Below are 24713 nucleotides of genomic sequence, written 5' to 3' on the forward strand. Positions count from 1 at the left end.
CTGATGCAGAGAGGGGTGTGTTCACTTCTGCCGTGTGTGCTTCTGTTAGGGTCGGCCCCGGCTTCCAGGAGGATCCGGACACAGTCCAGGTGACCGTGGCGCACGGCCCAGTAGAGAGGCGTCGTGTTACACTCATCAGCTAGGTCTACCTGTGCTCCCTGTGTGATCAGGTAGTCCACACAGGCAGCATGACCCCACCAGGCTGCGTGCTCCAGAGGGGTCCTCCACCCATCACAACACTGCTCATTGATCAGCCTTCTGAAGTGGTCTCTCTGCAGCAGGCTCCTCAGTTTGTCCAGGTCTCCTGCACTGACGGCATCATGGAGCTGCCAGTCCTCATGCTCTGCTTGAACAACCTTTCCTTCAGATGTGTCACTGCACCACACTGACTTGTATGCTGTGTCTCAAACAGAAGGCATTATGAAGGGACTGAATGTGGGTTGGACATTATGACATTGGCTGCTGTGTGGCCAATGAGACCAGCATCACTGATGATGTCAGATTCATGACATCACTGATGATGTCATCATAGTGGGATTTATGACATCACTGATGATGTCACAGTGGGACACACAAACAAACAGAGAAACAGATACCCCAGCTCCCATATACTGATGATGATGATAAGGGCTTCTTAGAACATTATGATGAAACTTATGATGATCATCCCGATGCTTAATTGTTTCATAAATTGTTACCCCCCTCCCCCGTGGCTTACATCCCAAAAGCATGGCAGTATTGGGGATTAAAGTCGCAGTGAACTGGAACTGAATGCACTAGCGCGAGCGTCGGAGACTGAAAACAAATCTTGTCTGAGATGACAGGGTTGAGAAGCGGACCATATACGGTGTTGATGATTTGATCACACCTACTATGATCACAGCACCAAAAGTCTCACAAACTGCTCAGCGGCAATCTGGGAGCCCAGAGTCTATCAGTCTGATGACTAATATGACTCTGAGACAGACGGCCCATATTTTGGGGTTTCCGCTGTAGAGCGGATGTCCCACCCCTTCCTTCACTGTTTCATATGCAGCTATGCATTATTAAATATTAACCGAAATCTCGTCCGGACCTACAATTGATCAGCTCCAACTCCATTTGCACGTCAATTGGACTGTAAACAATAAGCACGGAAGCGTCTCTTGACACAGAGTCCCAGAGTCATATTAGTCGCCACACTGAAGTAACGTTACTGGGTCGTTCATTTTATAACCACAATTTTCCAACTGGGTGGTGTTTGTACCTTCGGGTCAATCACAGTGCTTACAAACAGGAAAGTCTGCCCAACCTGGATGCCGGACGACATTAAATTAACTCATTCTCCGCCAGGGTTTTTCAGAAAAAGTCACTAGCCACTGCCTGGGTTTTTGATCATTTTCATTCATTTTCCAAGACCCACAGAATATTTTCTTCTATGACTACGTAAAGACTGAATATCCCAAAAGAAAGAAGAGAGCCTCGACTTTCATATGAAAAAAAAAAGCTTTGATACTACCTTCCTCCATTCTTTAGTTATCGACACCTGAATGTAGGTCGTTTTCACCAAAAACAGCAGTCTGTGACCAGAAAGCGGAGGAAATGGCATTTTTGTAAATGTTGAGTATAATTGAAAGACCTCAACCTCGGGGGAGCAGGCCCCGTCAGATAGTGGGGAACTGTTCTTTAAGCAAGCATAAAACTCCGAAATATTTCTCTACATGAATCATGCAATGTCTTCAATAAGAGTCGGTCAGTGCGGTTCAAAGTTTTCTCCAAAAGGGTTTTATTTCTCAAAAGTAGCAACATAAAATACAGACGATGATAAGTAATACAGAGGAAAGCGAAGTGTGTGAAATAGCTGGGGCTTCTCTCCCCAGCGCCCTGTATATATCCCTTTTTGAGACAGTCAAAACACAGTTTTTGGCAAGAATGTCGCTATCTCTATCCAAGGTCACCGTGACTTGGCTCTTGTGGCCCTCTGGCTTCCTGACTTTTTCGTGAAATAGGATTGCTCTTTTGTGAAATAACCAATATTAGACAATCAGAGACAAATTGTTTCTGCAGATGACCGGTTATTTTCCTTCAAAACACAATTTTGGCCCCCCTGGGTTATTTTCCTGATGAATATTTTCCATGGACGTATTCTATGAAGATATCAATCACCTGGGCCTCTGTATGACTCTAAAACCTTCTGTCACGAACACTGGTCACTTGGAAAGTTACGAAACAACATTTCTCTGGCCTTTTACTCTACATTAATGAAGTCATCTTCACGGCTCCTGACCCGAATAAATGCCTTTGATGGTGGGATACTGGCGGTGTTATACTCAACTATGAACCCCATAATGATTTTGTTTCCCCTTCCGGTCTAACTCGCCCGGGGGCACATCTTTTACTGTAACACCGGTGTGAGAATCCCGTATCGATACAAGCTGCTGGACCAGTGTTTGAGCTGTGCCATGGAGCTGTGCTATGGACCTTTTCTGATGGGAGATTGTTGCTTCTTTCTGCTTCCTGGTTTTGTTAGACAATCGTGGTCGATCCTGTACACCTTTAGACGTGCTATACTATTTCACAAGGTGAGTAAGAGAGACATCTATCACATGACGGTGAAAACACTTATTGCCGTCCGATAGTGCTAGACGATTAATCGAATCTCAATCGTGATGGCAGCACGTGCGATTACATAACCGCAAAAGGGTGCAATTATATATATATAAAATGTCTGTGTGTGTGTAACGTTACACGCGACGCAGCAAATGAACAAACACGTTTCTCTGTCATCACACTGGACATCAACACAAATACATACATAAACATTAGGGCTGTGGCGATTCACTTATCTCCCGATTCGATACTATCACGATTCTTGGGTGCCGATTCGATTTATATTGCGATTCTTAAGTATTGCGATTCTACGATTATTGCGATTCGATATTACGATTTATTGCGATTTTTGTTTATTTTTTTCTTTTATTTTTTCAGTTTGTTTGCTTTTTTACACTAGATTAGAACATGGGAAAAGTTGAATCATACACTAGAGACTGTATATTATATATCATGAGTAGGGCTGGGCGATATAGTTAAAAACAGGGGCGGACTGGGATCATAATTCAGGCCGGGCATTAGATACCAAGCAGGCCAGGCCGATATGGGCCAACGCGCGTGAAATTTGGGCCATGTGAAGCCAGATTTGGGCCGTTTGAAGTCCAATTTTACAATGAGATGCACCCACTTGAACCCTGAAGTGTAATTATTACTTCAGACTAACTAATAAAGTAATAAAACCACTAGTAAACCAGTAGGCGGCGCCTGGCCTGCTGTTCAGTGAGTGGCCTGACTGCAAGCACCCAAATTTTTTTTTTTTTTTTTTTTTTTTTTTTAATTTGCGATTATCGATTCTGGAATAAAAGATCGATCCAAAAAATCGTGACATTAAAAATCGCGATACTTAGGTGAATCGATTTTTTCCCCCACCCCTAATAAACATACATAAACATCTTACCGAGGGAGAGACAGCACCCACTGCTAACAGCTAAGCTAACTTAGCTTAGCTAGATTAGATTTATTTCGAACATGGTAAAAACAAAAACAAAAACAAAAACAAAACAAAAAATAAAATAAATATAGGCAAGAAGTGCCAAACAATCATAGTCAATTGGAATTCACAGCATACAATAGACAGCAAATTCACAATCAATTTACATTTGTTTATCATGCCCGAAAAGGAGTAGGAAGAAGTTAATACTTATCAAGTCCTACCCCTTGTTTTATATCTATAGGCTTTTTATGACAGTATTATACTGTAATAACATGTTATACTTCTGTATTAATATATAAGAGATGTGTACATACTCACATTATATCCATAATAATATCACACATACTTTAGAGTTGTTCCTAGTACATTTGTAGCATAGCATGTACACATGTTAAAACACTTGCGTGTTTATACGCTCACACACACACACACACACACACACACACGGATACCCACCCACCCCCCCACCCCCACACGCACTCCCACATACACATTTACAAACATTCACAATTGAATCGTACATAGTTACGTTATAGAATCCATTCTGTATCTATTTAATATCAAGTCTTTAAACCTCCTAGCTAAGTAACTAGCCGATGAGAAAGAATGTAAACAGTGTGATTAGTGAGAAAGTCGGTAAAAGAAGGAGAGAGCGGCGGGTGATTATGCAGAACTAGTGCACCTTTAAGTGTACAGCAGGTAATGATGACCCGCTGCAATGAAGAATATAGTGACATTAACCGGGCTGTGAGAGCAGAGAAAACACTCGCAGCTGCAGAAGCACCCTTCAGGGTCTGCACGTAAAGTCTGCACGTAACACTCGCTCTCTCTCTCTCTCTCTCTCTCTCTCAAAAAATGAAGAGTCACGTGAGTAAGGCCATCTGACTGTAATCTGTCGCTACAAAAGAAATAAACTGGGTGTGTATTATTCACTGTATTTACTGGCCAGACATATAACTAACTTTGCAGTCTGAGCCATCTATGTGCTGTAACACAGTGCTGCAGTTTATATTTCTATTTTTGAGACAGGTAAATGTCTCAAACATAGACTGTAGCGAAGCTTGTTGGCTTGCTGGGGGCAAAGCTTCTGGGCTTGCCTCGTGAAGTGTGCTGGATCGTGGATGAAGGCTCACGGGCTGTGATCGATCAGAATCACGGAGATGGAGATAGGGACCGAGATGTCGGTCCTGGGACGCGGTTGAATTACCACTGTTGACCTGTCTGGGTGTAAGGCAGCGGGTCAGCAGGGCCTGGCTGGTTGTAAGACAGCAGGGGTTCAGTTCGGGTCCGGAATTGGTTGGGATAATGGTTGACATTATCAGGGAGTAAGAATACCTGAAGTATGGAAGTCGAAGGAATCTCGAAGGAATCAAGCAGGAATCTCTCGGATGTGGTGTAGCGTCACGGAACACTTTGTTTATATGGTCGCGTTCCGTTGTATGACATCACGTCATTGGTGATGTCACAACGTTCGAGGTAGCTATGACATCATCGGTGTTATGTCTGACATCGCCGATGACCTCACAGGTGAACTCTATGCTATGACATCATTGTCATCGTTGATGATGTCATCATCATTACGTCGTGGCGCGCCGGCTGGTGGGCATCGACTGCCCCAAGAACAGGCCTGACGGTGGGCCATTATGGACCGTTTCTACAGCCGCTCCCAGATTCCTGTGGGGAATCTGTATTCTTCCAGAAATGGCCGGAATGGCCCTCCAGTCCCGCCTGGTATAGGCAGGGCTTGGTTGATTATTCTGGGAGTGAGGGGGGCTGTGGTCCGCCTGGCCACCAGCCGGGTGTAGGCACGGGTCCGCGCGCCGTTGTCCAGTCCCGTACATCACAAGAGCCAAGATTTGGTGACCGTCCTCGTTGGCCAGGATGTGTGTGGGATCCTACTGCAGTAGCGAGCTGTAATGGCCTCTGGGGGCTTGAGCTTCCAGTTGAGGAAACTCAGCGGCGTGAGGTCAGCGCGGGAGCCGCTCAGGAGCCGGGGGTCTACCCAGCTACTGCGGTAGTGAGGAGCCTCTGGTTCTGGTGGCTTGAGTTTCCAGTCGAGGAACTTCAGCGGCGTAGGGTCGGTGAAGAAGCCATTTGTCTGCCCTCGTTGGAGGGAGGCCTCTGCCCCTAGTGCCTCGTTGGCCGCCCCGTGGAGCGCCGGTGTGGCATAGGTCTGCTCTGGGCGAATTGCCGGCGAGACGATGAGGGAGACGGCCGCCCCGTGAAGCATCTGGGGCTCCTGCCTCGCCGTCCGCAAAGGCATGTCCACTTGCTCCACTTGCTCGGACTTGTTGGCCTCCCTGGAGACCTTGGCTGGAGTTGTCTCCATGAGCCCGGGCAGGGCCAGGAGGTGAATTCTGGGAATAGGTAATTGAGATGGCTGGTCCCGCCCTCTGGGGGGGTCCCAGCTGTCGTGTACAGCTATCTTGTGGGAATGATTGACGCCGTCCGGCTGGCTGTGCCCTGTGCTGTTGGTCCCAACGTTCGCCGTGCCTACCTGAGTGTGGGGTATCGCAGTGGCGGGGTCGGCCGCCCCGTTGCACTGTATTGCATGCTCAGGGTCGGCGACCTCTGTCCTAGGTGGGAGTGTTGGTGGCATTGGCACTGGAACAGTGGGTTCCGTAGTTTGGGTCGTTGGCTCTGGAGCAGTTATCTGCTCTCTAACTTGGAGGGCCTCGGCCTGGACCCTAGCACAGACCTGCGCCATTACGGCTTCCATCCTTAGGATCTCTTCATGTAATGTTGCTTGCTGTGCCTTCCTCCTAGCGATAACGTGGCCAGAGGCCGGTAGGGCTCTGAACTTGATCAATAGGAGCTCCATAAGGTTCTCTGCAGCTTCATCTGCCTTAAACTCAACCCTTATCTGGGCTAGATCTGCCTGGGCTAGATCTGCCTCATGTTGTGCTACCTGAGCAAGGAATAGGAGTCGGTTTTCCTGGTGGCTGCGGATGAGTTCCTGCCCCTGGTGGATCTTCTGGTGGGAGTGTAGGGGGTCTGGCCCTTTAGTACTACTCCGAACCCTGGATACTCTGCGGTATCCAGATTCGATCTGGTGGGGGAAGGGTTGCTCCTCTGGTCGGTGAGGTGCCGTGACCAGAGCGAGCTCACCTGACTCCTGCTCCATCTCTGAGCGTCGCAAGTCTTCTGATCCGCTCGAAGGACCAAATTGTAACCGAGCTTTTGGGTCAGAGGACTTGTGGATCCGGCTCGAAGGACCAAATTGTAGCGAAGCTTGTTGGCTTGCTGGGGGCAAAGCTTCTGGGCTTGCCTCGTGAAGTGTGCTGGATCGTGGATGAAGGCTCACGGGCTGTGATCGATCAGAATCACGGAGATGGAGATAGGGACCGAGATGTCGGTCCTGGGACGCGGTTGAATTACCACTGTTGACCTGTCTGGGTGTAAGGCAGCGGGTCAGCAGGGCCTGGCTGGTTGTAAGACAGCAGGGGTTCAGTTCGGGTCCGGAATTGGTTGGGATAATGGTTGACATTATCAGGGAGTAAGAATACCTGAAGTATGGAAGTCGAAGGAATCTCGAAGGAATCAAGCAGAAATCTCTCGGATGTGGTGTAGCGTCACGGAACACTTTGTTTATATGGTCGCGTTCCGTTGTATGACATCACGTCATTGGTGATGTCACAACGTTCGAGGTAGCTATGACATCATCGGTGTTATGTCTGACATCGCCGATGACCTCACCTCACAGGTGAACTCTATGCTATGACATCATTGTCATCGTTGATACCATTGTTTGCACTCACTTGCGTTCTGGACTCAAATGCAGGATTACATTCTAAGGAAAACTAAATATAACATCAGGATTGAATGTATACATGTCATTACCTACTTTGATCATGAGAATAGTGTAATTGAATTCATTGTTAACCTGTGGATTTTATATGGTAAATTTCATATACATAAGGCCAGAGTGCTAAAATCTTCCCCCAATTTCATAAGGTTTCTTTGTGAGTTTAATGATTACATTAGGACTCTTAAACGTATAGATGGTAATAAGAGTAATAAAACTGTCAAATTATATTGTGAACTATTTAAAGAGGAATAATTTGTTTTTGTTTTCACTTTTGTCATTGCTACTTGATTCTCGACTGTAATTTGTACCAACATACTTGTCCATCTTAATTTATTTTCTGTAATGAGCACATGTCTGTTCCAATATTCAATGTTCTCTTGTCTGTTTGAATTAAAAAAAAAAAAAAAAAAAAAAAAAAATCATTGTCATCGTTGATGATGTCATCATCATTACGTGTGGCGCGCCGTCAACATCACAGGATGTTGTGAAGAGTACATGGCTTTATCATTTGTAAAGATCTTATTATAAAAAATATATATGCTGTATTCTCTTCATAAAATGTTTAATATTTTTTGAATATTTTTTATTTCATTTTCTTTTTTTTTCTTTTTTTCTTTAAAATTTGAATATATTTCATGTAGCTATTTTAGTCTGTGATACCGTGAAACCGTGGTATTTTTGTCCAAGATTACCATCAAAAACTCATACCGACACATGCCTAGATACCATTTGTTTATCGCAATCACAATCGCAAATCTCAATATTGTCCACAGTTATCGCTAATCGCACCTTTTCCCCAAATCGTGCAGCACGTAACTGTCCGATGACGTCAATGGCGGGGAATGAGTCAACGCACAATTACATGACAGACAAACAGGCAGAGCTGCGAAGGTGACAGGTTGTGAAACGTATGTCGAGAAAGAAGAAATAAAACATTCCTACTTTGAAACCAATGTGAGTAAAAATGTGTGAAAAAAAATGTGTGGGGGAAAAAAAATCGTAAAAAAAAAAAAAAACGTTTAAAAAAAAAGAGTACAATGTGTTCAAGGGAATTAAACTTTCAACTTGTTTCCTTATTATGAGCGAAGCTGGTGCTGTATTTCTGCCATCTGTCAGGGGGTTCCCCAAGCCCCGGTCACCGGTTATTTCTCAGCCTAGTGGCCAATGTATGACTGGCTGCTTTATAGATATAATTTTGGGGGGTTAAGGCCATAGATATAAATACGTAAATATCATAAATATGTATTTATATCTATGGTTGAGGCAGGCAGGTAGTGTGTGTGAAGGCAGCATTGCGCAGAACCAATGGTGTCCCGTTGAAAAAAGCATGTGATCGACTCGTCAGTGGAAGGACCCTGGCTGGCTCGGCCCAGTTTGAGCATCTGAGCTCAGTCAGTCGGCTGGCTGTTTTGCCCAACAGCCAGAAAAAGTGTCTGTAACCATGAATTCCAATAAACAGATGGAATTAAAATGTGTCAGACGATGGATCATACACGGGAGACAAAACTATCGCTGCAGCAGATGATACTTATGGCTAGAGTTAGCTGGCTAGCCTGGCTTGCATCAATGACATCGCTAGTTAGTTAGCAGCTAATGTTCACATTATTAGCAACGCAAGTGCTAGTAGCTAGCATGCCACTAGGCCGAATTCAGATAACGTTATCGTCAAAAAAGACCTGTTGACAATCAGGCTCACGTTATGCTGTCTGTTAGATAGACCATCTATATCAGCTATCTGAATAACGTTACACAGCTATGGTTTTCAACAGTCCTTGCTTCCTTTATCAAACTAATAGAAAAACAGATAACATTAGCTGCATATTCAACACCCAGAATCTAATGTTATGCCACCTTCCACCACACATCAGATGATGATAATAATAAACTTTATTTGTATAGCACCTTTCTTAGGAAGGTTACATGGTGCTTGTAAGTAAAAAAAAGCAACAATCATAGAATCATTATAATAAGCTGTAAATACAAATGGAAAGCATTTTGTATAAAGGTCTAAATAAAGGTTTATTATAATTGAATTGCAACAATAGCCAATGAGCTGTACTGTGACATTCTGGTAGGAAATAGCATGTTGCATCATGATAATACTTTGAATTGAATTAAACTTAATTGTAACGTATCAGAGATTAATAGAATCATATTGAATACATGCTATACGAGGAATCTGCGTGATGTCACGAGACCGCAAAACAACTGGAACCGCGGCACTGCACGGCTAGTATGAATTGTGCCAAACAAACATTAATATCTCAAAAACTATACATGACATCGCTTAGTTATACTTTGACATTTTGAGTGAGAGCAGAATTAGCTCAAGAGTCTGATGTATAATATATGTATGTTAAGTTAAAGGTCCCAATTCGTGCAGCTGTAACCTCTTAAAAACGTGTGTCTCTGGTCCATAAAACATGATTCTGGATTAATTTGTCGAAAATATAGCAACCCCGTTTGTTGTGACGGAGTTCTCACTTCCTCATCTCGTCGCTTCCCAAGAACGGTCTGTTTCTATAATATATTCAGAACTAACAGTTCCCATTGGCCGCTGAGGGAGAGCCCGCCCCAGGCTCCCAGCGGCCAATCAGATTAGCGTCTGTGGACCAGCATGCTAGGTTGCGAGTTATCGTTAACTTAACGGTTACTACGCTAAAGAGGACATCTCAAAATGCCTAGACTTACCGAATGCACCTCTGCAGTTGCTGGATCACGTACAGTTGGCGTCGCTCCAGCTAGAAGTGTTAATTTTGTGGCTATAGACAAAATGGTGCAGGTAGCTTGTGTGAGAGAGACCCGCGCAGTATGCGTGAGGAAGCTCGTGATGTCCCAATTCCCCTCTGGGCAAACGAAGCGTTTGGGGGTGTGGCTTGGAGGAGACTGCAGGGGGAAGCTGGATAGGGACAAATCCAACTGTGGCAGTTCTGAGCTTGTGACCACTCATTACAGGGAGGGCTGACAGCAGTATATATGCATTTACAAGTAAAAACAGCTTTTGCACGGAATGGGACCTTTAAAGTTGCGCGTTTTTAGAATGTAAACAACATAGTCGGGGCTAGAGTGAGAGACTCACCGCTGACTCCATAGGGTCTCATTACCGTTTCCACCCAGTGATGCGGTTTGTTTACCAAAATGCTGCTCGGCTGATCCCTCGTATATCATTCTCTATAAAATTGTAATTGTGCCCCTGTATTTCATATAGACTAGAGAACGTTTTCTTTGTTCTAACAAATGCACATTGCCTGTTTGTGTTTTGAAATATGGATATTGTTTTATAATTAAATTGAGAAATAGGCCTTTATGAGAATGTATTTTCTATTATTTCAATTGGCACGCTCATGGATACAGATTTGTGTATTGTTTTATTAATGGGGGGGGGGGGGGGGGGGGGGGGGACCACTGGAACAAACGCCGCGAACATGATCCGGCTACTTTTTCAATCTATCTGGCTACTCAAAAGTTTGGGGAACTCCCTGATCTATCCGTCCGTTATTCGAGGATGCATCGCTGCGTGTAAATATATCTGCTTTCATTATCATTGAGCATGAAAAGAATCACTCTGGCAGATTGGTATTCTTGCTTCTTCTTGCTTCTTCACTTTTAATATACCTATACCTATATCATCATTAAAAATGCAAATTAAAATGACTGGTAATAATAGTTTATGACAGAATTTTTGTGACCCTATCTGTCAAAATGACAGACAACGAGAAAGTAACACAACCTCTTCACTCAACTTAATTTAAGCTGAAGTGTTAGCATGGAGCCTATCACTCATGCTAAAGTGTTAGCATGGAGCCTACTATCACTTGTGTTAGCATGGAGCCTGCTATCACTCATGCTAAAGTGCTAGTATGGAGCTAATATCTCTCAACATGGTGTATGTTAGCATGGAGCCCGCTATCACCCATGCTAAAGTGCTATCATGGAGCCTAATATCACTCAACATAAGCCCCTTCTAAACATGCAGTGGAATCCGGATTATAACCAGCTCCTAGCCGGTTGGCCTGCATGTTTAGAAACAATTAGCCGGCTTATGCGCACTCCCGCGAGTGCGGATCATGACCATCTGAGCGCCTAGTATATGATCTGCATTATTGGAAAAGCAGCTGTTGTTTAACACTGGCAGCTCATGATCCGGATCATGTAGCTGTTATGTCTGAGTGGGCGGGTGGTGGCACTTTACAAACCATTAATGTCCCAGTGATCATTATTTTCATGAATGCGTTAGCGTTAGTTACGTGGCTGGATTATTTGGAAAAGAGCCAAATTATGTGAGTAAACAAGTAAAAGTTGAATCGTTTCTTTGTCCCCCATCTGCCAGTTTAAAAATGCAACAAGGAGATGATAGCCTACTACTAGAGTTGCGCGATCTTGACCTCAGTCAGATCGTCAATCGCCACCCTTTGACATCGCCAATACACAATGTCATTGCGCAAGCACATGGCTAATTAATATGGACGTTAACATCCATATTAGTTAGCCATGTGCTTCAGCTGCACGGGTACTTTGCTAACTTAGCATCGATGCTAGCGGGACTTACCCAGCTATCGTTATTGCCTGCTTACTGCTGCTTGCTGGTAATGTTAATCCCATGTCAGAAAAAGTCTCCAGATTTGTCGCTAACGTTAGTCTCTTCTGAGAAAATTGTCTCCAGGAGGGTCTGAAAAGTTGTCTCGAGTTGGATGCAGCCAAGTATTGTGAGGTAGCCAGCCAGTGTTGTGACTGTGAGTGTCCAAGCTAACACAGCTGCGGAGAGGAGCCTATTTGGTTATGTCGATGAGAGGAGCTGACTGACTGACAGCCTATATCGAGACATAGGCCTAGCCTAACTTTTGTGGGGAGAAATAAATTGAAAACTAGTCAGATATGACTTGAATGCCACTTGTAAAATAAATCAACCACAGTGATTGATGACGGTGCGACCACTATTTTGACTGGGCGGCTTTATGTAACAAAGGCAAGCGCTCATTTTTGGCACATTGCGACCCCTTGTTATTGCCTGAATGGTCGGAATGGATCCTCGTTAAAACGGCATGTTTTTGAATGGAGTTTGGTTACAGATTCGCTAAAGCTGTTTCCATATCACATTTCTTGTTATCGATACACGCTACCGCACCCCCTCCCTCCGCCCACTGGCAGAGAGAATACGGACCATTTCCAGCTGTTTCTAAACAGACTCCTCTTGTCTAGAAAGGTAAAACCGGAAAATATCCTGCTCTGGCTAGCCGAACATGAACCAGACTTCATGTTTAGAAGAGGCTATAGTGTATGCCAGCCAGGGATTCCGCTAGACATTTTCCCAGACGGCCAGTGCAGCCGGTAACGTTCCAAAATTCCGGCCCTATCGAATATTTACCGGCCACTATTAAAAAAAGGATGTTATAAAATAATTGTTTCCTAAATAAACGAATCAATTTATTTCTCTATAGTCTATTCTTTATAGCCTCTATAGTCGATCATATTTATTCCACTACATTTACCACTACACTTTACATCGCCTGTTATGGAACCATGCAGTTAGTAGTAGCCTATAGCTGCATCATCCATTTGAGTTTGAGAGTGAGAGTGACAGAAAGGGAGGGAGCGAGAGAGAGAGTGAGCCTGCTTGCCTCGGATGCACTTTACCCTGTTAGCTTTTGTCTCTGCTGTCTTTTCCCTTTGCGCTGCTGCAGCACAAATGCACTGTGTGCAACTCTATATTACATAGCCCGTTAACTGGAGGAGCAGAAAATGCCACTCCAGAGTGTCATGGCTCGTGTGTGTCTGCGTGTGACAAGAGTGTGACAGAGTGTCACAGCTCGTGTGTGTCTGCGTGTGACAGAACGTGAGAGAGTGAGTGGTCATAGAATTGCAGAAAGAAAGAAACGGTCAGTCGGAAGACATCGCTCTAATCTAGTGAAAGGGAAGTTATTCCCTTTCACCAGTTATTCACTGGTCCGACACAGCGGGGAAAAGAAAGGACAACATTGGCGAACAATGTTCATTGAACTTCTCCCACTCCACTCACATCTCACCCCTTCAACCTTTAACGAGGGTTACTGGTGGACACACAATGAATGGATTGTACAAAATCTGGGTCTTGTGACCGAGTATGCAACCATACAGCCCCGGGAGGCAGCGAGGCATGGGGTTAAAATGAGGGGGAGGCGTGTGTGTGTGTGTGTGTGTGTGTGTGTTGGGGGCGGTGTAGAGTTGGATTGGTTAGGGGGAGGGAGAGAGAGAGAGGCCAGTTAGTCAGGCCTGAGCTTTTTCACTGGTCACATGGCCTCTGTTGCCTTGCCGATGCCGGCGGTGTCATGGCTGCATTCCCATGGAGATCGGTGCGTGGTGACAACAGGTTCAAGCAGGAAACAACACAGACACACACCATACCATACACAATACAGTATGTACACGATGCTTGCACATACACACACACACACACACGCACTCTCACTTTTGTTTATCAGTCTTTTTGTTTGCTGCACAATAACCATTTTAAAAGTGAACGAAATGCTACAAGCATGTCCTTGGCCTTTGAAAAGTGAGCATCATTTACAAAAATAGCAGAAAAGATGAATAATGTATTTGATTTCTGACAATCTATTTTCTTGCTGTGTAACCTGCCTCAATCCAGACCTTAAAATCCCATGATTCAGTTATCCCTGGTATGTCTGGAAATGTGGTTGAGTGAGGTGAGAGCAATCCTATATAGGACAAATGCAAGGTTGGTATTTATGCAAATGTTAAGATTATCTTGCTGAACACGAAGTTCGCTGTTTCATAAACTTTTGTTAACCAGACCTTATTTAATGTATCTATCTATCTATCCATCTATCCATCTATCCATCTATCCATCTATCCATCTATCTATCTATCTATCTATCTATCTATTCTATTCTATGTATCATCAGTAGGGAGCTAGGGCTCTGTCTGTTTCTCTGTCCCACTGTGATGTCATAAATCCCACTGTGACATCATCAGTGATAATCATCATCATCATCAGTATATAAATGGGAGCTAGGGCTCTCTGTCTGTCCCACTGTGATGTCAAATCCCACTGTGATATCATCAGTGATGTCATAAATCCCACTGACATCATCAGTGATGTCATAAATCCCACTGATTACATCATCAGTGATGTCATAAATCTTACATCAGTGATGCTGGTCTCATTGGCCACACAGCAGCCGAGCTGCGGGCAAGGCCACGCAGCGGGCGAGCTGCAGGACGGGCGTAGCGAGCACGCGTGGCAGGTGAGCCTAGGCAGGGCTCCAGAGTGCGTGTATTTACACGCATTTTCCCACCTTAAAATCTGCCACTGCGTGTATATGTTTTCATAACACGCACTCGTGCACCTTGGAATTTGTAGCGTCTTTCTCTCTCTCTCTCTCTCCCTCGCTCTCTCACCCTGCTCTTGTGCCACGACAGCGTGCAGCGCTGTTAATCTTAATCTCTCACATAGAAAGACAGGGGAAATACAAAAATAAAACATTTTCAATTTCTTCTGAGTGCTTTAGACTTGGGCAGAATCGTTTTACTTTGAAAATCCGACTGGAAGTCGTATCGTCCTTATCGCTAGTACAACACAAGACATTCTGCAGCAGGCTGCAGCCAGCCATCCATTACTGGTGTGACCGACCGGCCAGACTCACTCGTACCAGAGTCACAAACAGATGGAATTAAGATGTTTCAGATGGTGGTTTTGTACGCTGGAGACAAAGCTACAGCTTCAGCAGATGAGTTCTGACTAACGTTCGGATGGCTGGCATGACAATGACATCTTAGCGTCTAATGTTAGCATCGCTAGCGGGATGCTACCTAACTATCAAGCCAATTCTGGGATTACTAACGTTACCCAACATGTAATTCAAGATCGCTAAAATGTGTTGTTGACCATATGACTATGCTGTCTGTTAATGTTAGACCATCTAAGAGCAGCTATCTGCTACGGCTTTTCACTGATAGTCTCACTGTGCAGTGCACAGTGAGACTATCATTCCACAACACACTGGGATATGTCACTAATCACACAGTAACGTGAACGTTTACAATCATGACCACCATTACATAATGTTAGGCAAACTACAGATGACTAAATAAATGGTTAGTGATAATTCAATGACAATAGCCAATGAGCTGCATTGAGTCATTCTGATAAGAAATTCATAGTGCATCATGAGAACGGTAGATTCATCATTGTGTCCTTAAATGTGCTCCTAACTTTTTCAACTTAGGACGGAGCATAATGTAAGGTGATAATTACATCACATGCTGCAATACTCAAAATGCAAAGGCTTCCATCAGTGGGCCATAGGCTCAATCCTCACTGTGTTAACTCAGTTGGTGATAGTGATAGTGACTATAACAGACATTTACTGACATGAAAATCTTTGAGCGTATCATTTAAAGGGCCCATATTTTGCTAATATAATGTATTATTATTTTATTGTTGGCCTCCAGTAGAGTAACTTATTGCATCATTCATAGTTGAACAAACTCATTGTTTATCTTGTACTGGCTCTCACTGCCCCCTTCAGTTCAGCCTCTGTCTGAAACGCTCTGTTTTAGGTCCTGTCCTTGAACCCCCACCCTCCGGAAAATACTCCAGGAGGGCAGCGCGAGGAGTTTTTGTGTTTGGCCGCGGTACGTGATGCCCTGCTCGGCCAGCCGCCGAAGGAAATGTCCTGGCACAGCCCGGGCCGAGCGGAGCTGTAGATAGCTAGGGGGATGTTGATATATCAATTGATAGCCTTGCTTGTTACGCCCAAGTCACGTTTGTTATCGATGGTCAAATTCGTTTTCACAATCCCTTGCTCATTTATATAATTGTTTTGCAGCTCCCCGCCCTGCCCGGGGAGCTTCACACTATTGTCGTCAAATTCAAGCCACAACACAACAGCTAATGTAGCTAGTTAGCTAACTTCCCAAATGCTTGTGACTATAGTGTGCCTCTCCTAGCAAAGGCTACACGGACCAAACCAAAATGAGGACTTGGAGAAGTCAGCAAGTTGGACTATCGTTACAAGTTCTGAAAATGTGTGCCTTCGTCATTCATCGGTTGTTCATGTCTATGAAAGGCAGCTGTGCTGCTAGGCTAATAGCAAGTGCTAACGTTACCCAGCCGGTGGTAAGTAACGTTAGCGCTTCCTAGCTACTAGGTACAACCGATGCTGGAATGAGACACATATTTTCAGAACTTACCACTTCAGTCCTACATCCTGGCTCACTTCCAAGTCGTCTCCTTGTTTTTGCGGTCTGAAATCCGTTATTCCATGAGACTACTGTAGTAGACACCCAGGTTGGAGAGCGCCTGGTGACGCGGGTTAGGTTGACAATTCGGCAGTGTGGGCAGTGTACTGGAGCAATGTCAACACAGGGAAGGGTGGGGGCTAGGGCGTGCGCGCGCCGGCCTGCGGCAACGCTTTGTTGCCAGGGTAACAAGTCCTGCCTGACATCACCAGAACTATGGTTCTCGCACAAAATCGGCACAAATCCATGTCGTCTCGTCTACGAGAGTTCATGGGCGGGAGGGGGGGTTCATGGGGGTAACATTAAAACACTTTCACCTATTTATTTGAAGCTTAGCCCATGTTTAATATGACCATCCAAGATTGTAACAACATATATATGATACAAAATTAAGAAATGCATAATAGGGCCCCTTTAATAATTTGCCAATATGTATACAACATGACAAAGAAGGCAATGCTTAAAATGTATTATTGCGGTGCCAAAAGGCGTGCTGAAAAATGTGGGTGCACCTAAATTATGTGCTGGTGAACCTAAATTAAAAAGTAAGGTGCACCGGTGCACCTAGTGTAAAGTGTTAGTCTGGAGCCCTGCTAGGAATTGTGCCGGCCACAGCTATGCCGTTTTACGTGCGATTGGGCTGAAACTTTCAGGGGGTGTAAAGAGCACCCGCGCGGGTGACCTGACAGAGCCAGATTTTTTTTATTAGGTAATTGCCCTAATTACCTATGTCATCAATGATGTCATACCATCACTGATGATGTCATCACTGATGATGTCATACATGGGCATTGTGACATCATTGTGATGTCATCAGTGAGACATACACGTGACACGAAAGAGAGCCTGAGGGAGAGGAGACAGGGAGAAAGACTGAGGGAGAGAGGAGAGAGATGATGTGTTGCTTGCTGAGGAACTGATGACAGCAGTCCAGAGGAACCCGGCGCTGTTTGACAAAGACCATCGCCTCTAAAAGTTTTAGAAAAGAAACGGGACATAATGTTACCGGCCCGGTGGGGAACAGCATCATTTTAGCATCATGTCTTGGCCAACATGACCACAAATGCGATATCATCCTCTGTTTTGGGAACAACATGTGTCCCAGTATCCTGTTGAAACCAGTTTAGCCATGGTGAAGTTACTGTAGGTGTTTCTCTAACTTTGGCCACAGGAGATTTTAGTCTTTGATCCACAGTAGATGTCTGTGCAGTTTGGCATAGCGCCACCTACTGGCAAGACAAAAAGTGCTTTATCTCTGTTAGGGAATGGAATTTTAACCACTCCTCTGGTGTCAGAGGGACGGTTGTTCTCCTGCTGACCAGTTCCGTCCGTGTTTGGCGTGTTTGGGGTATTCCTGGAATCTGGTCGACTTCAAACTTCAAACTCGGGGAGTGCGCTTAGGGGGACTCAACCGAGTGCAGGGAGCTGAATTCCGTGCAATTTCGCATAGCGTCACCTACTGGCAACACAAAAAGTGGTTTATCTTGAGAACCGTTCATCCGATTGAGTTCAAACTTGGGGAGTGTGCTCCTGGGAACTTGAAGTAGTGCAGCGCTGATTTCTTGCAATTTGACATAGTGCCACCTACTGGCAACACAAAAAGCAGTTTATCTCGAGAAACATTTGTCCGATTGTGACTTCAAACTTGGGGAGTGCGCTGCTCGGACCCCGATGGAGTGCGGTGCTGCATTTCATGCAATGTGGACTTATTCCAGGACTGTCTGTATGTCTGTCCTTCGCGTATCTCGAGAACCGTTTGTCAGATCGACTTCAAACTTGCGTTTAGGGGGACCTGACAGAGTGCAGTATGTGTGCGGGGGGGGGGGGGGGGGGGGGGGGTTGCACAGGGTGGTGCATGGGGGAACATGCACTGCACTAGTAATTAATAATTTGATAACCACTGGGCTAAACAAGTAATGCTAGCTTGCTAGCCTAGCTGTCCCATCCTATCAAATGGATGTAATAAAATGCTAGATTAAAGCATAATTTCAAGGTGATTTTCCACACAAATAATTATGGATTATATCTGGGCAAAATGAAATGAAGAAATTGAAACATATAAAATAGATCCACATAAATGCATAATGGTAAACAAACCAAGAATTTACTCAGAAGCTTGGCCTCACAACACACCTAAAACTTTGGATAGAGCAAAGAAACAAAACAAAGCGGTCATGCTTGGTCTGAGTCTACTATAAAACTGGATAATTGGAATAGATCTGGCTGCAGTACACGTTTTATGCTTTGGTCAATAATGAACAAGGCACATTCATACATTCTATACATTTTTATGTTCCACCACCTTAGCCTACTACATGGTGCAGGTCAGGAGTCAGGACAGTATGTCATCATGATGACATCTGTCTGCGTCTGTGTGTATAATATTCTTATGACCACAATAGCCCAAGAATAATGATAGAAACTCATTAGCATTAAGTGGTTATATTTAATATACCATGGTGATTATGGCAGGACATTATGCCTAATGTCCTGCCATAATCACCATAGTAAGGTTCAAGTGCCTGTTACATTGAGCTAAGTCTCGTCCAGAGCAATTGACAGACTACAGTGAGTGAGCAGGTAAGGCCAAGGACATTTCAACAAGACAATAGCCATTGACGGACAGTAAGTGAAACTGTGACCTTTCAATTACACAACTAATTTATCTAACCGCTATACAACACTGACTTTTAATTTTTCACAGAACAAAAAAGCTGAGTGCGCGAGTCCCTGTGCAGCATGCAAAGGAAACCGGTTATTGATATGCAGCAAAACTGATAGTGTTGAAGGAAATTATGATATAATCAATACATAATCTATACCTAATATCATCAATGAGTAGTATATTATTTGCATATTCCTTTGATGATCAGACAGCATACATACACACAGTAAGAAGAGAATAGCGAGAAAGAGGCCTTTGATACCAGCTCATGCCATTATGTAAGTTTCTCACAGTCAAGCGAGAACAATATGCACACAGAAGAGTATTCATATCAAGGACAGATGATCCAGGAATTAGGTCAGAAGACCCATAGTGTTGGCATTGAGGTACAAAACAACTGTTGCTTTCTGTCAGCAATAGCTGGATTGATGCATTGACCATATTCTGACAGTTAGACCAATTAGAGAGCCACATTAAGCAAAGGGGGGTCTCTGGAGAAAATCTGTAAAATCTTTACGATTTTATAGGCACCAATATAATAGGTTCATGGTCCAATGCACTCAGATCTGAAAAACAAAACAAAACAAAAAACATTCTCAACGAACAGAATAATTTATTGAATTTATTTAGTTTATCTTATTTTTAATCTGGCATAAACTCAGTGGTGCATAAAAGGGATGACTGACCGTTATGGCCGCATTGAGTGGATGGGAATGAATGACATGTTTTCTGATTTCAAAGCTGCTTAGTGACTGCATTGCCAACCTGGATCACAGCCAGGGAGAGAGCTTGCCTGGCAAAAACCAGTCATTCATAGTTTGAACAAGATGGAGATATAATCCATGAGTCTGGTTCAAATGGGCCACCTATGCATATTTTAAAGCATTTTACCTATGTTAAGATGGGTCAGGAGTCAGGACTCAGGAGTGACTCAAATTGGTGAGCCATTAGAAAAAATTAATCTGCTTCCCTTTGAACATCCATGGAGTTTTTCCAATACAGTCAGTCGTCAACCATCACAGGGCCGTAAAGGACTGGCTACATTCAAACTCTGATACATGTTACTCACTGCTGCCTACAGCCATCACAGGGCCGTGACGGACTGGCTACATTCAAACTCTGATACATGTTACTCACTGCTGCCTACAGCCATCACAGGGCCGTGAAGGACTGGCTACATTCAAACTCTGATACGTGTTACTCACTGCTGCCTACAGCCATCACAGGGCCGTGACGGACTGGCTACATTCAAACTCTGATACATGTTACTCACTGCTGCCTACAGCCATCACAGGGCCGTGACGGACTGGCTACATTCAAACTCTGATACATGTTACTCACTGCTGCCTACAGCCATCACAGGGCCGTGAAGGACTGGCTACATTCAAACTCTGATACATGTTACTCACTGCTGCCTCCAACCATCACACGGCCGTGACGGACTGGCTACATTCAAACTCTGATACGTGTTATGCCAGGATCAGACTACACGATATTTTTTGTCGTTCACGATGTCACCATGTCAGACGAGGCCATCATACTGCCATAAATTCGTGACATGTCTTGGTCGGGAGACTGGCCACACTACAAGTGTATTCTCGCTTGACACCGACAGAGCGTCGTATGCCACCGTCATCACGTCGTCAGCTGTCGTCAGCGAGTTCACAGGTCGTTGGGGAGGCGGACCTGTGAATGAAATCTCCCAGCATGCTTTGAGGCCACTACATTGACAAGAAATAGCAACCAAATCAGCCTAAATAGGCTAAAGTGGTAGATCGAAATAATGTTTATGTTAGCACAACATGCAATTGTAGAAGATTTCAATATTGGGCAAAATCAAACATTGAAATCCAAACACAACCCTATGTGAAACATGTATGTAATCCAGGTGCTATATATATCCCTTGCAGAATTAACGTTATTTGGATGAGTGACAGGCTCTACTGTGATGCACTGTGATGTCCGCTCCAGCCTCCAACTTACTTCATGTGCACGCCCACTATTTTCTTGCCAGCTGCTGCGAGACGAGAAGGAAGAGAAACGAACATGCAGCCGACTCTGCTGAGCTCAAAGCTCATGTTATTTGTAGTGAGCAATGCCCATTGAGGCGTTTAAACGCAAATTAAAACACCCTGGCCTTTTTTATCTCTTTTATTCTTTTGAGCGGAGCGGAGCGGTGAGTGCGAGCGGGTGAAATCTGTATCGAGCGGGGAGCGGTCTCCCCAGGACCTGATACCTGTCTTCCGGGGTGTCACACTAGGCGAAACCATGTCCAAAAGACTGACATGCCAGTCTTTTCGTCAGGGCGTCGTGAGGCGTCCTAGACGTCCCGACTGGTCCCGACGCTGGTCTTTGATTATGTCACACTACAAGAGGTGAAGACGGCCGATCGTCGTCCCCGACGGTCATATTCGGGCCCGACGCTGAAAATCTGTCGCGCACGACCAAATCGGTCTAATATCGGGCTGAATTCGTGTAGTCTGAACCAGGCATTACTCGCTGCTGCCAACAGCCATCACAGGGCCGTGACAGACTGGCTACATTCAAACTCTGATACGCGTTACTCACTGCTGCCTACATTCTTCACTTTGTTGTCATCACACTCTGAAGGCAGGCGCAAGGCATACCTGCCAACATTAGGCTGTGAAACAGAGGGAGATTTTCTGGGGTAACGGCAAATTCACCCTCGCCAAAATGAAGCCCAGCTTTGCAGCGTTCCAGTATTTAGACCCCTTCCTGACAAGCTAGGTCATCTACTTTCATATGATACCAGAAACGTCCCTCTGGCTTTCAAACTAAGCCCACTACAGCCTCTGAAAGACAGTAAACCTATCGACGTGCTACTTACTGAGAAACACCCATATGATGAAATCAGGAGATTAAGGGGACAAATTACCAATCGGGAGCACAGCGGGAGAAAGGGTTAAAAATAGGGAGACCCCCGCGAAAATCAGGAGTGTTGGCAGGTATGGCAACGTCTATGAATAAGTTTTATATGTTATGTCATCCCTTATGCCACCTCATATAGTGACACTTCAAATAGAGACCTACCACGTTCTCCTATGTCACAGGTCTGTTTATAGACAAGCAAAGTGGAGTCCAGGCAGTGCTAATCCCAGGGTCCTGCACTGAACTTGAAGGTCTATGATTACTTAGCCGAAGGAGCCTCTTTTCAGACCCGACCCATTTTTAGTTCCAGCCTGCTTCTATAGCTGTCAGTCAATAGGCCTACAAATCAAATAACAATATGGTGATTTGCTGACATATCAGGCCGCTTTTTGGCCTGTATTAAAATATACAGTAGGTATGGGACAATAATGCTTATCTCACGATACGATTCACAATACATGGTTCACAATTTGATACTACCATGATACAATGTAATAAAATAAAAGTTCAATGACAACAAAATATGACAATTATGTTTATTTCTGAGTCACATCTTTCTAGCAATGGTCTTGGCTTGCTACAATGTAAACAACAATTACAAAATCACTACAAAGTGCAAGTATCTGTAATATAATTTTGGTGGAAAGCTTGTGAAATTCTGACTGTCTGGCCATCTCATTTGTGATTACTACATCAGAATATAAAGTAGCTCATGTCGCAATTCATTTTTCTACCAGGACTCTGCTTCCTCATGTTATTTCTTAGTTGTGTCAAAGTTAACGCCAAGACCAAATGTGGTTTGGTTTGGTTATTTAACACAACTAGACAAGTGTAAGAGTTTCCAACTACGTTCTGGAAAATATATGTGTATACATTTGTGTATAACATAACTATGGTGACTCAGACTTGTCTCTGAAAGACTTGAGACTTGACGTTGTCTTGCATTACGATTTTTCACGATTTCAGACGGACAAGCCCGTCTTTATTGTCACACGATTACACATCAACACATGCATGGACGGCCACAAACACACACATGCTGACTAAGGCTGCCACGATTAGTCGACTAGTCGCGACTACGTCGACGATTTAAATCGTCGCCGACGAATTTGGTACTGTAGTCGACGTAATCGCATGTTTTTTTTGGAGCTAAAAAAAAGAAAAAAACATTTGTTTTGTTTCCGCGAAGCTGCTGCCTGCGATGGCCTCACTGGCTGGCTTGGCATCCAGCCATCTCTGTCCTGTCTTTGATGCACATGCGCAGTATCCATCATCCGGGGAAAACGTGACATCACCGTGACCGGAAAAACAACAAGCAGCTCCCAGTGCTTCTCCACAGAAAAAATGTCTAGCCGTCCTCATACTACGTCCAAAGTGTGGGAGCATTTCACCCACAATAATGTGAAGTGCAAAATCTGCTAAATAAGCTGAACTCGCTTATCATGGCAGCACGAGTATGATGCACGAGCATCTCAAAAGGAAGCACGTTGTGGCGAATGCAGATGAAGGCTAATTAGCTTGTTAGCTCACTGGCAACCGCAACGTTAGCTGCTAACGTTAGCTATTGGCTAACGATATTAACGTTAAAAGCCTGCTGTAACGTTGTCATCTCATAGCAAAGTTAAGCTCATGTGTTGCTGACGGGAATACTGGAAACCTCATTTTACTCTGCAGTTTGCACTCTACTTACGACATTTAAAAATGTGTTTGATGCCTGAGAAGACTGAAACAATTTATTTTTGTTGATATTTTGGTTGCAGTGAATAGTTTTTGGTTCCATTTCCATGCCACGTAGTAGTGCCCTAATTTTATTTTGCATTATTCATTCAATGGATAGTACATATTTCATTGCACTATATGTTTTCAATTTCAATGTGTACTATTTTGCAGTTTTGCAATTTGCACTATATTACATTTATTACATGCAAGTACATTGATGCCAGAAATAAATATGCTGCTACATGCTCTAAACTTTAAAGTTCATGAAAATATTATTTCTGAGTGAATTATCATCATTACTTGTCTTTATTTTTATTTGGCACATGCTTAAAACAACTTGAAGCTAAATTTAGAAGCTGATGATAGCTAAATCAGAGCGATTGAGTAATTGTGCGATATGATCCGATTAGTCGACTAATCGTTAAAATAATCGGTGACTAGTCGACTATCAAAATAATCGTTTGTGGCAGCCCTAATGCTGACGGTGGCCGGTGAAATTTGTCCTCTGCATTTAACCCATCCTGGCTTGTCCTTTCCTCCGGGGGGCAGGCCAGGAGCAGTGGTCGCTTTTCTCGTACAGCCCCTGTGACCAACTTCGGATGTTGTCGTCACTGGTCGGATGACGATGACGATCTGATCTTCTGCATGTTTTTTTTTAATGGGGGGGGGGGGTTATATACGGAGGAACCCCCTGGGGGGAGCACGGGGAGAACATGCAAACTCCACACAGACAGAAAGGCCCTTACGACGAGATACCCCACCTGGGCAGTAGGCACTGAAGATATGGGGGGGAACACAACCACAGTGCTCACAGTGTCCCAGGCGAGAATCGAACTCAGGACCTTCTGGTTGCGAGGCGACAGCTCTAC

General features: G+C 44.3%; 1 protein-coding gene across 1 annotated transcript in view; it reads left to right on the forward strand.

Moving 5' to 3' along the window:
• Positions 1-24713, forward strand: part of tlcd3a (TLC domain containing 3A) — a gene marked incomplete at both ends in the record, with an annotated part of 106931 nt that overhangs the window by 37411 nt on the left and 44807 nt on the right. The window lies entirely within an intron of this gene.

The sequence above is a fragment of the Poromitra crassiceps genome, assembly GCF_964638095.1.
Source record: "Poromitra crassiceps genome assembly, chromosome: 1".
Lineage (NCBI taxonomy): Eukaryota > Metazoa > Chordata > Actinopteri > Beryciformes > Melamphaidae > Poromitra > Poromitra crassiceps.